This window comes from Puma concolor, chromosome A2, assembly GCF_028749965.1.
Source record: "Puma concolor isolate L17-30 chromosome A2, mPumCon1.1.hap2, whole genome shotgun sequence".
NCBI lineage: Eukaryota > Metazoa > Chordata > Mammalia > Carnivora > Felidae > Puma > Puma concolor.
Genome location: NC_141668.1, coordinates 63,929,933 through 63,943,985, shown reverse-complemented (window position 1 = coordinate 63,943,985; position 14,053 = coordinate 63,929,933).

The window sequence follows — 14,053 nt, the reverse complement described above, 5'->3', positions numbered from 1 at the left end:
CTTGGAGCTACTATGATTATTGTAAACATTTTATGCCTTTATTTAGTGCTGAAAACATTAACATTTTATACATCCATTCTATATGGCAAAGCAAATATTCTACATTGTTTTTTTTATTAAATATCAAAGTTGAGTAATCTTTTTTTTTTATGAAAACAACAGTAACTCCTGTGTATTTAATGGTTCACAATCTTTAGTACATTGTAAAAACACTAAAGGAGATCACAGAGTCAGAACATAGTACTTTCATTTTCAAAATAATATTTCCTACTTACTTGCTTTTCTGAAAAAACTACCATATATTTTAAAAAGTAAACTATTTTCGGTAGCTGAAGGATAATCTGTAGGTTTGTTCATCTTTAAAAAGCTGAACCCTTCAGAAAGCACTCAGCTCAGCATGGGACAGCATCAGCGTGCTGTGACCTGGATGAAGAATAATAGCATTTGAATAACTACCTCTGATTTGTTCAAAGTGATTTCTCAAACAAAGAGAATTTTGGAAAGGGCATGAAGCCATTTTCTTTGTCGTTGAACTCCAGTCTGAGGGATGTTAGGCCTTGGGTTTACAGAGGATGTAGTTTATGGTCTTTTAGTTCCGTCTTAACTTCCCTTAATTTCTAGTTGGGTGACGAATACAATAACTAATTGACGTTTCCAAACCATCTTTAATTAATACACAATTGTTTTGATGTTTTACAAATTTAAAACTATTCGTGCTGTGTGTCATGATGACAGGTGTCCTTTATTTGGGAAATATGATTGAAAAGGCCTTAAGTGGCCCTGAGGCAAACATAAACACATTTTCAAGCCTCCTAACTCAAGTATTCAGACATTCAGACATGGCATGCTCTCTGTTCTTCATATTTACAAGACCCTATTATAAGGCAGAATATTTGAAAGGCTCAGAGCTTATTTCTCCGTACCTAGCCAATGACCAGGTAAGAAGACAAACCTTTCTTTGGAATGTGCAGAGTTGGAGCAACTGAGGTCTACTGAGACCCGTTTCCTGCACACACCATGGATCTATGTTTTGTGTGTCACATTTCTTCCACTTCCGCAATATGTTCATGAAATTTATTTATTTTGTTATCTGTGGTTGAAAACCCTTTGTTCTCATTGTTCTAATATTCTGTTGCCTGATGATATCATACTTTTTGACCTGTTCTCCTGTTGATGAGTATTTGGCTAGTTTCTTTAATTGTGTACCATGCAGCTATGACCTTTCTAGTAGAGTTTTTTGGTGACAATGGATACATATTTGAATTGGAAGTAAGTCTAGGAGGGAAACTGCTGCATCATAGCAGATGAATGTATTAAGCCTACATAAATACTTCCAAAACATTTTCCAAAGTATCTGCAGTGTTTTATATTCTCACAAACAGTGGGTTACTCTTGATTATTACACAGCCTTGTCAACATTTGATGTTACTGGTTTCTCACTGTATCCATCCTGGTAGGTGTGTAATAGTATTTCATTGTGGTTTTAATCTGTACTTTGTAATGAAGTTGGGCATCTTTTCATAGCTTACTTATCCTTTGGGCATCTTTTTTTGGAAAGTATTCATTTGGTCTTTTGCCAAATTTTCTATTAATTTTTTTCTTAAGGTTTGTAGGACATTTTTATATATCCTAGATTGTTTGAAACAGTTATGTGTATTGCAAATAACTTCTCAGGCTGTGGATTTTTTCTCTGACTCTCTGGTATTGTTTAATAAAAATAAAATCTTAACTTTAATATTATCCAACATTTCAAAATGTTTTTATGGTTAACAATTGTATATCTTACTTTAAGAAATTTTTGCTTAGGGGGTGCCTGGGTGGTTCAGTTGGTTAAGCTTCCGACGTTGGCTTCGTTCATGACCTCCTGTTTTGTGGGTTCAAGCCCTGTGTCAGGCTTGGAGCTGTCAGCCTCCTTTGCATTCTGTGTCTCCCTCTCTCTCTGCTCTTCACCAGCTCTCAATGTCTCTCTCTTTCAAAAAAAAAAAAAAAGTAAACACTTAAAAAATTTAAAAATTAGTAAAAAACATTTAAAAAAGATATTTTTGCTTAGTCCATGATCACCAAAATGTCCTCCTATGTTTTTATCTGAAAGTTTTATTTTTTGACCTTTTACATTTAAATATGCAATCCATGAAGAATTTATTTTTGTGTTTCGTGGGAGACAGGGATCAAGGTTCTTTCCTCCCCCCCCCATGTCATTATCTATTGAATTGGCATTATTTATTATAAAGATTATCCTTAAGGTAGCGTAACAATTATTATAAATCAGGTGACTGAATATGTGCGGCCTGATTCTGAATTTTCTATCTTTTCACATTGGTGAATTTGTCTATTCTCGTGCTAATAACACCATTGTATTATTTATATAGCTTTATAATTTGCCTTGATTCTTCTATGGTAGTCCTCCAGTTTTATCCTTCAGATTTTCATGTGTTACATTACATACTGAATTTGTACTTTCCTCCCATGAGTAAGTTTACCTGTCCTTTTAATTTTTTATTTTCTCTCTAAAAATATCTCCTTATACATCTTTCTGTTAAAGATTCATTTATTTTGTTTTTTAAATTTATGTTTCTGGGGTCGCCTGGGTGGCGCAGCCGGTTAAGCGTCCGACTTCAGCCCGGGTCACCATCTCGCGGTCTGTGAGTTCGAGCCCCGCGTCAGGCTCTGGGCTGATGGCTCAGAGCCTGGAGCTTGTTTCTGATTCTGTGTCTCCCTCTCTCTCTGCCCCTCCCCCGTTCATGCTCTGTCTCTCTCTGTCCCAAAATAAATAAAAAACGTTGAAAAAAAATTTTAATTTATGTTTCTGTGAGCACTACTTAAGTTTTATTTTCTACTTTTTAGTGCATATATATATATATAAATTATATATATATACACACATATATATACATATATAAATTATATATATATACACACATATATATACATACATATATATATATGGATTGATCATCTGAATTTAAATTAACAGTTTGTATGTAGATTCTTTGGAATGGCTATTATTAAAATTATGTCTTGTGCAAATAATGACCGCTTTATTTTACCCTGCCAATCCTTAGGTCACTATTTCTTTGCCTTACCACACTTGTTGAGATACCAGTACAATATAGAATAGAGCAGCATTATCAGGCATGCTGGTTTTGTTCCTCGTCTCTGAGAAAATATTGCAGAATTTAATCATTTTTAAATATATTTGTTTTGGGGCTTTTTCTAGATTATGAGATTAAGAAAGCTCCCTTCTGTTTCTAGTTTACTGAAGTTTTTTTTTTTTTTTTTTTTTTTTAAATTTTTTTTTTTTCAACGTTTTTATTTATTTTTGGGACAGAGAGAGACAGAGCATGAACAGGGGAGGGGCAGAGAGAGAGGGAGACACAGAATCGGAAACAGGCTCCAGGCTCCGAGCCATCAGCCCAGAGCCTGACGCGGGGCTCGAACTCACGGACCGCGAGATCGTGACCTGGCTGAAGTCGGACGCTTAACCGACTGTGCCACCCAGGCGCCCCTGAAGTTTTTTTTGTTTTTTTTAATGTTTGTTTATTTTGAGAGAGAGAGAGAGAGAGAGAGAGAGTGAGCGAGCTGGCTAACATGTACCTGCATGAAGGAGGGGCAGAGAGAGAGGGAGAGACAGCGCTTTGCGGTGAGCACAGAGTACAACATGGGGACGCTCTCACCAACCGTGACATCATGACCTGAGCCAAAATCACGAATCCTACGCTTAACCCACTGAGCCAACCAGGTGCCCCTAAAGTTTCTTTGTTTTTGATTTAATCACAAAGGTTAAATTTTATCAACAGAGTGTTCTTTATCTAAGAAATGTTCATATACTCCTTTTTCTCTTAATGCGGTTAATTACATTGTTGCATTTCCAAATATTAAATCATTCTTGCATATCTGAGTAAAACATTGTGATGGGTTACCATTTTATTTTATTTTTTTAATTTTTTTAACGTTTATTTATTTTTGGGACAGAGAGAGACAGAGCATGAACGGGGGAGGGTCAGAGAGAGGGAGACACAGAATCTGAAACAGGCTCCAGGCTCTGAGCCATCAGCCCAGAGCCTGACGCGGGGCTCGAACTCACGGACCGCGAGATCGTGACCTGGCTGAAGTCGGACGCTTAACCGACTGCGCCACCCAGGCGCCCCATCATTTTATATACTCCTATATTTGATTTGCTAATATTTTAAGTATCTTTGCATCTGTATTTTGAGAGATTCATTTATAATTTGCCTTTGTGTTTGAGGTCTTTGTAAGTGTTCAAATTAAGGTTACACTTAGTTCATAAAAGAGGTTGTAATGGTTGTTTTTTTTTTTTTTAATATTCTGTGGATGAGTTTGTGCAAGACTGTTGTTATTTATTATTCAAATGTTTGGAAGAAATTCACCTGTGAAGCCATTTAGAACTGACATTCTTTTTTAATTTTTTTTTTTTCCTCCAGTAGATTTAATTTCTCCAATAGATCTTACACAATTGCAGTTTTATATTCCTTCTTCTGTCAGCTTTGGTAAATTTTATTATTCAAGGAATTTGTCTATTTTACCTAACCAGTTCATATTATTTTCCAAAAAGGCAAGCGGGTTAGTGATAAAAATAACGGAAGTTTTTGAAATAGGTTAAAGTGGAGAATGCCTTTTTGAACTTAGATGACAATGCAGATATTATTTTTTAATACTTTTATTATCATCAAGCTTATAAATAGATTTGTTCTCTAGATCTAATATCAGTGGAGGGTATGATCGGATTGCCAGGATGCCTCTATCCTGAAGTAAAATATATTTCTTCACTTTTACATCATGTAGACTGTACATTCTCTTTTTCTTTAATTTAAAAAAAAAATTTTTTTTTTTTTTTGAGAGAGAGAGAGAGAGAGAGAGGGAGAGAGAGAGTGCACAAGCCAGGGAAGGACAGAGAGAGAGGGACACACAGAATCCAAAGCAGGCTCCAAGCTATGAGCTGTCAGCACCGAACCCAAAGCGGGGCTCGAAATCTAAATGGAGAGATCACGACTTAAGCCGAAGTCAGACGCTTAAGCAACTGCGCCACCCAGGCGCCCCTGAAGGTTGTACTTTCTACTCCAATTATGATTGAATTATCTCTTGTCACATTAGTAACTTAACAGGAAGCAAGTGAAAGTCAAATAATCAAAATTTATTGTAATTTTGCATAATATTAGAAGAATGCTGGGGAGGAAATTGTTCATCAAACAATTTTAAGAAGTTGAAAGATTAATGAAGGATGTTTTCAGATTCAGATGGTAACTTTTCAGAAGTAAAATGCAATTTACCAAAACCTATGTGTCTTTCTTTGTTTCAATCTTATTGATGAGGATGGCAGAGGGAGTGATTTTTACAACCTTTGCATGTTCTAATGGAAATATGAAGACTCAGAATATTTTCTATGAAATATGAATTTAATGATTTTAATAAAATATACATAAAAGCAAACTATCACTATACAAATTAATTGATATTGCATTTGTTAAAAATCGGTAGCCTTGGGTTAAGAAGGTCAGAATTGGGATTAGCAGTCTTTTATATTTAGATCACTTATTTCTATCTACTTTAAGTATTTTGTCCTAATGTGTGTCTAGGCAAACTGTTACTGACTATGAGTAACTTGAATAGGCCAGGCATCAGAAAAATGGGGGGCGGAAAACAGTGCCAAGGTAGCCCTACTAAAGCCATTTTTTAAAATAAAGAATACCATCTCAAAGAAACAAAATCTTTTTATTTTATTATATAGAATAAGTCTGTAGAAAAATTCTTTAGATATCGTAACATCTGCTTCCTAGAACATGGTCTCAGTATTGCGATCTGCCAAAAAGAGTGTGTGTGAGAAATTAAGACCATAAATGTCAAACTGCTAAAAACATAACACTTTTCATGGTGTGCAGTAACTGTTCTCTTAGCCTAAGAGCTCATTATAAAAATATGGTAGAAAGTAATATCATTTACTAATGATATTAATCATTAATTAATCAATTACTAACTTTTTAGTTAATCACTAATACATAGTGAATTTTCACAAATCTAAAAGAAAAAAATTCAGAATGCTTTAGAAAACTGGGCAAGGCATGCAGATGGTGATTGATGAAGGAATACAAAGGGAGTTATGGCATGTCTGCCTCAAAAGTACTATGTAACCATTTAAATGAAGTAAAATTACTAAAATTTAGGCAAAGCTCTTACGATACTTTAAATGAAAATGTTAATGAATTTGTGTGTATAGACACGTATATATAAAAATACAAGAATTGGCATGGCAATATATATGCTGAAATATACATATATGTGCACACACATACCTCTCACACACAGTCTTTCTGAGATGTTCTGCTTATTTTTTAAAGATACATTTCTGGAGGTATAATGTTTGCATCATATCTCAGGTATATTTTAAATGTAATTGGTGTTTATTGCAACATTGCCCTTCAGAAGATTTTATCATTTTACATACCACTTTATAGACATAATTTAAAAATTAAAAAAAAACACTGAAATATTAATACTAGTAGTCCTCTCTGAATGGATTATAGAAAAATTCAATTGTGTTTTTTTATTCTTTCTGTAGTACAGATCTCTTGTGCCAAGAGCTTGGAAGGCAAAGGAGTCCCTTTGGCTCAGGAGGCTGAGGTGGACTGGGTGTGGATAGGTGATGCCCTAAGTATAGACTGCAGAGCTCTTGAACATACATATTCTACTGTTCTTTGGCTACAGTTGTAGATACCTGTTATTTTCAGTTTGCCTCTGGTGTAAGCAATAACAATGTGTATCTGCCTTTCAGACATAGATTTAGAATACAAATAACCCCATCCATACTCAATGTTGTCATTCTACTAAGTATTTCAGCAGTGCTTTAAAAAAGAAACTTAAGGGGGCGCCTGGGTGGCTCGGTCGGTTGAGCATCCGACTTCGGCTCGGGTCATGATCTCGCGGTCCATGAGTTCGAGCCCCGCGTCGGGCTCTGTGCTGACAGCTCAGAGCCTGGAGCCTGTTTCACATTCTGTGTCTCCTTCTCTCTCTGCCCCTCCCCTGTTCATGCTCTGTCTCTCTCTGTCTCAAAAATAAATAAACGTTAAAAAAAAAAAAAGAAACTTAAGGAGTGCCTGGGTTGCAGTCAATTGAGCAACCTACTCTTGATTTCGGCTCAGGTCATGATCTCATGCTTCATAGGATCCAGCTCTGCATCGGTTGTGGATCCTCCTTGGGATTCTCTCTCTCCCTCTCTCTCTGCCCTTCCCCCAATTGCGCTCTTTTTTTTTTTTTTTGAAGAAAAAGAAACTTAAAAGAGAGCCCCTATCCTAGCCATTACATATTTATAAACAGTCCTTCAGTGAAAGTTACATATAATTCAGTTAATATAAGGAGGTACCATGTCTGGCACTTTGACTATTGGAAATAACTATTTTGTTAGTCACGAATTCACAATGAAAACATGATAGGAAGTAGTATCATTTAATGTTTCTGAATCACCTAGTTGGCTAAATGGAACAGAAACCTGTGTAAACATAAAGCGTGATACTTGCATTTCTGGAGTTTATATACACATAATCTTGATCACTAGAGGTGGCAAACGTATTTTTTAGAAGCATCAGATGCTTGCACATTTCCATAACATTGAATAATTGAGATGTGACATTATTAGTACACTGAATTACCTACTTAATTGCTGAACATATACCTAATGCTGAAAGTGTATTTCCACCTGCTTCAATTTGATCTTTTTGAAGAACCTGAATGTTTTGCTGTGACATATCACTAAATTAGAGTAGATAAAACTAGGAATGAGAAAGTTGAATTTGAGGTAACTTGAGGGATTTTAAAACTCAAGTGGGTCATGCCAATCACGATTGAGAACAAGAAAAAATGACTTTTTTTTTTTAAATAGTTTTGCTAAGTGATTTTAGGGCAAAAATGTATCCTCTAAACAACCTCAAATCGCTAACAGCATGCAGAAAAATTGGAGAACACTTAAGTTTGCAAATGAAGATAAACAACAATAATAAACTTGGAGAGAACATAAAGTTATGTTTTACAATAATGACATGATCTTGTTTGTGTTCCATGGTATAACAGAGAGAAACACAGAGGACCAAACAGACCCTGATTTAAATTCTGAATGCACAACTTGTAGGGTGTGGGACACACATGAGTTCCCCAGGAACCCTCTGGTGTTCATGGAGTCAGAGCCCAGAGGGAATAGACAAGAGACTGGGCAGAGGGATAAACATTCATGGCTGTATTTCCCTCGACTTGCATTACATTGCCAAGGTCAAAAAGGAGCTGAGGTCTCTGAGAAATGGCAGCTGTAATTTGTGTGGCCAGATGTCAACAACTAAATCAAAGCAAGAGGCTTGGATGAGTAATAAAATATAAGCACTTGACTGTGGTATTCTGAAGAGTAAACATACATATTAGAAAACCAAGAAACAAAAACATAAAATCTGGTCACAAGTGTGAGTTCCTACATTAAAATCCCTATGATCTTGAGCAAACTTATAACCTCTCAGAAACTCAGTTCCTTTATTTCTTCTTTGTATCTCTGGAGGCTATATGAGCCAGGAATGAATGAATGTATGGAAAGCTTTTCTGAAGAAAATAAAAATAATACACAATCCTTGCAGGCAGCTTAACATAGTAGTTCTTAGTCTTGGCTCTAGTTACAAAATGAAAGGAGTTCAAAGCTAAAGTTTCTTTATTTACTAGGCATGTGGCCATTCGTCTTCTCTCTTGGTTATAGTTTTCTTAACTTTCAAATGGATATGTCAGTGGTGCCTATTTTCTCCGACGTTTTGGTGATTAGGTAAAACACCACAGGTGAAGCATTCAGTTCATTGCCTAGTACATGGTATGCCTTCAAAAAATACTGGCTGCAGTTATAAAAATGTGAAGCTGTCCTTAGTCACTGGCATGTTCAGAAAGCCCGATAATTATAATAATAAGTGTCAGAAATGATAACAGTGACTCTAGTCATTCAGTAAAATTGGATTATTTTCAGGAAATGGCCTCTCTCTCTCTCTCTCTCTCTGTTTTTTGTTTTTTTTTTTTTTTTTTTTAACCTAGCTGATTTTATTTTGGTATAAATCATCCTAACACAAGAGAACCATGGTTTCTTAATTATGTGCCCACGAATTCTAGAAAAACAAAGGTGAAAGGCCTTTCATAGTTAATATTATACTCTGATTTCTGTGTCATTACCATCACAATAGGCTTTTGTATTAGTTGCTGGGAAGCATTAGCGAGGGGAAAAATATATTTTTATTGGCATCTATTAATCAGTACTGGAGAAGCAGCTGAAAGGAAATTCACAGCAGTTTCTCTGTTCACATCAACCAGGAAGTTTCCATAAATCCTTGCTCCTCTAACAATTGTATGGTGGTCAGAAAGCGTATGTTATAAAGTCAGGTTGCTGGGTGTGAATACTGTCTCAACCAGTTGCTAGCTGTGTGACTTGGGGCAAGTTGTTAAACATTTCTGGGCTTCAGATTCCACAGTCTTGGAAAGACAGAAGAAAAGAATGAATATAAAGTGTTTAGCGTGCTTGATGCTATATTTTATTTATTTTATTTATTTTTGTTTTTTATTTTATTTCCTTTATTTTTTATTTAAAAATTTTTAAAGCTATATTTTAAGATACCTGCAGAAAAATACTGACTTGAAGGGTTACATACACAGTGATGTTTATAGCAGTGCTATCAACAGTAGCCAAATCCTGAAAAGAGCCCAAATGTCCATTGACTGATGAGTGGATAAAGAAGAAGTGGTGTACATATACACATATGATGGAATATCACACAGCCATCAAAAAGAATGAAATCTTGCCATGTGCAACAATGTGGAAGAATTTAGAGTGTTGTGTTAAGCAAAAGAAGTCAGAAAAAGACCAACACCATGTGATTTCACTCATATATGAAATTTAAGAAACAAAATAGATGAACATGGGAGCGGGGGGCAAGAAAGAGAGAGAGGCAAACCATAAAATAGACTCTTTGCTATAGAAAACAAATTGATGGCTATTGGAAGGGAGGAGGGCAAGGGGATGGGTTAAGTGTATGATGGGTACTAAGGAAGTCACTTACGATGAGCACTGGGTGTTGTATGTAAGTGATGAATCACAAAATTCTACACAAGATACTAATATTACACTGTAACTAGAATTTCAACAAAAACTTGAAGGAAAAACAAAATCCCTGCATGGCAAGAAGTAAAACTGATAGTCATTATTAGTGATCATCCTCAATATTCCATTAGAATCTACAAAACTGACCATTGTGGAAGGTATTAGAACATGTGCCATCAATAGAGATGGCCCATCTGGAACTAAGCGGGCAGAAATCCATTAATGTTTGAATATCCATATAAAATCTTCTGTAACTCTGAAATTTTGTGATGATTTCACACTAAATGGATTTCATACTAAATTCCCACAATGAGATTTTATTAACCATTTTATACAATAAAATTAGTTTAAAAGTCCTCTGTATTAGCTTGGAAAAAATTATATCAGTGAATAAAATACTACTACGTATTTATAATCACTTTTTTAAATCAATTGTATGAACAAAAACCCGTAATTTTTACTGTCTAGGAAGTGAATACTAGTGGAGGAAAGCAGAATGACAATTGCCCTCTCTTACTCTTTTATTTCTTTTTCCCTTAGATCTGACAAAAATAAAATTACCTTATTACAATTTTAATGACTAGGTTATATATAAGAACTGCAGGACTTTCTCTTCCTAGAACCAAAAACCACAGACAATATGGAAGAATAGAGTAGACCTTTGAGGTTCATGAAGAAAATATGTCAAGAACTTCTGGTATCCAATATTTTCATCTTTTTGTTAATACTCTTTTTTAATGTTTATTTATTTTTGAGAGAGAGAGAGAGCATGAGTAAGGGAGGGGCAAAGAGAGAGGGAGAGAGAATCCCAAGCAGGCTTTGAGCCCCACGTGGAGCTCAAACCCATGAACCATGAGATCATGACCTGAGCCAAACTCAGATGCTTCACCGACTGAACCAAAGGGGTGCTCCATCGAATATTTTTAAACACAACTACTGTAAAGCATAACATCTTCCCAATAAAATAGAGCAGAATCTAATCAGTTATATATGACCTTTGAAGGTTCATTATTAGACTTAAAGGTAACAATAATGGCAACATGTATGAAGCACTAACTACCTGCCATGTACCATTTCAAGCCTTTTTTAATCCTCACAACGATCCCATAAAGTGGGTTTTTATTGTTCCTGCTCTCATTTTAAAGTTTAAAAAACTGAAGTAAGAGAAGTTAGGCAATTAGCTTTACATGGTGCTGATGACCTGTTCATCCAGGCAGTCTGGTTCCTGAGGGCTCTTAGGCACTGGACTGTTCTCCCTCCAATATAAACAGTATGAAAGTCCTTTGGAAAGCTCTTGTCATAGATAAGGTCCACATGCTTGTTGATATGCAAAGTCTTGCACAAAGCCTTTTTGTACTATAGATATTATGCTGTCAACCACTTATTAAAGAGTGTTTCTCCCACAGGATTCTAATTCATGCCTTAGGAAACTTGCACATTATCATAGTCAGCAAACCATCAGGCACTTGCAAAATACTCAGAATTGACTGACAGGATTATATTCGTGATTCTCAAGAAGCTTCCATATAAATAATGGTAAATTTATAGCTAGTTAGGATAACTATATTTTGGTGAAAACAATCTATTTGACCTATTTTTAAAGGGAAAAATAAAACATTTAAAATGTCAAATAATGAAATTCATCAACAGTAGGTTTCCTCTTTTTTGTGAACTATAGATAAATGATTTTATGCCCCCTCCCTTTGTTTTCTAATCATATTTAAGAGCTATGACAAGCCTCCAGGACTTTATGGACAGAATCGGGCCACTGTGTGAGTAGGTGGAGGTTTTGATGACAACAGAAAACAATGGTATTATTTCTCTTTCTGTTCATTTTTGCTCTCAGGTCCTTTTAGATCTATATGATAAAGCTTGAATGTTTTTTCCTCCTTGGAATGTGCTACTCATACTTTAATTGAGATTGGAATGTGACTCCTAAAAAAAGAAGGTGAAGGGCAGGTTACTTAGGAATTTGTCTTTCCTGAATATCAGAAGGGAAGGACATGGGTGAGGAACAAAGGTGACCATAAACTACATCCTAGCACAGCAAGGAAGGGGAGTGTATACAGGCTTAAGGTAGAACTCCTTTCATGAAATAAGTAGGTTGAAGCTGAAATCTTCTGCATCTCATTTGACTAATCCCAATTCAGTGTAATGCACTAAATATATATTGAGTTCTTACTGGCTGTTAATAGAGGGAAGAAGCAGTATGCTTCTTCATGGTGGCTAGACTTTGCCTTGGATCAGGATGAATATTTCTTTTTTTTTTTTTTTTTTTAATGTTTATTTGGGAGAGAGGGAGCATGAGCATCAGCTCTATGCTGATAGCAGAGAGCCCAATGCAGGGCTTGAACTCAAGAACTGTGAGCTCATGACCTGAGTCAAGGTCAGACGCTTAACTGACTAAGCCACCCAGGCGCCCCAGAGTGGATATGTTAATTATAGTTCCCAATGAAGGACCATAGTGTATATTCACCTATCTGTGGAAAGCCTTTGTGGAGAGTTCATAGTCTTTTTGTATTTTCAGGGGTTTTTTTTCCTCTTAATTACAACTATCTTCTTATTTCCTCCTTTGTGTAAAAGCTTATATCCTAATCTGTTGTGATTTTTACTTTCTTCCCAGTTTAGGTGATGATAGAGGTAAAACTGTATATTATTCACCACAATTGCTCTTTATGTAGAAGATAAATCTTGAAATGTACTTAGAATGGGGAATGAGAGGAAAAAGCAATGTCCTAGAGTGGAAATGAAATATAAAATAATCTTAGAGAGACTAGAAGTAGAATTTGCTTCTGAGAAGTTGAGCTGAGGGAGTGGAGGTAGGCAGGAGGGCAGTGGAGAGAGAGGGCCAGGCACAAAGTGAGCTTGTCCTAAATAAATCCTTGTTAACTGAGTGTGGAAACTTGAATATTTGCCACAATCACTAAATTAGTTAAGTTGAACAAGCCCATAAGATGCTTATTATGAGTATGTGTGTATTTGTGGGTAGGTGTATAAAACAATGAAGGGACTGAATTTCAATTATAGTGAATTTCTGTTACAGGAGATGAATCAGATAAAGAACCTCAGACAGAAGATTATGGGTATGTGAGAGTTAAAAATGAATCATTTCCAGTTACATTTGCTTTGACAAAGATTACTAATTCCAAATGAAAGAGTATAAAAAGAGTCCTTTAACCTGTTGGAGTTATTTTAAAGGTCCCTAGTAACAATTAAAAAAATCTTATCAATACAAAGTACATCCATTCTCATATTTCTGGAAAATGAAACCATTTTTATAACACTGTATAAAACATTATGTTGCAATACAATTTCTTTGAAAAAAATATTTTCCCCCTTAAGTTTTCATTCAAGAGAATTTTAATTGTAACACATGAGCTTTGCAATTTGTGCAGAGTCTGTCACAGAATATAAAGTTTGGTTTTGACTTAGATTCTTAACAGACTCTATAAGTAAACATCATATACCATGTCCAAATAATGTCACAGAACTTTTGGTATATTTAAAAACATAGTGGGGGGAGATGCTTTCTACAATGAGGTGTGGTCTTTTCTGCTTTGAGTTTTGTTGTATAAATTTTAATGATTCCCCTAGTAGATGGAGCATGAAGAGCAATAAGCAAATAGCTTGATCAAATAATTGCAAATTATGTTACAGTTTACAGAAGAGAATGATGTGTTTTAAGAGCTGGCATTAGTGGAGATTATATTGAATATAGTAGTGAGGAAAGAACTGTAAGCATTTCAAGCGGAGAAAAGCATTAGAGCAGAGATTCTCAGTTTAATCTTTTTGAAAGAGAACTGGGGCCATGGAGGTGGAAACATTGAGAAAGGTGAGATTTGACAGACTGGTAGAACAATTATGATAGCACATTTTACACCATGGTAATTAGTAGGATTGTTTTCCTGAACTTATGTGTGTGTGTATTCT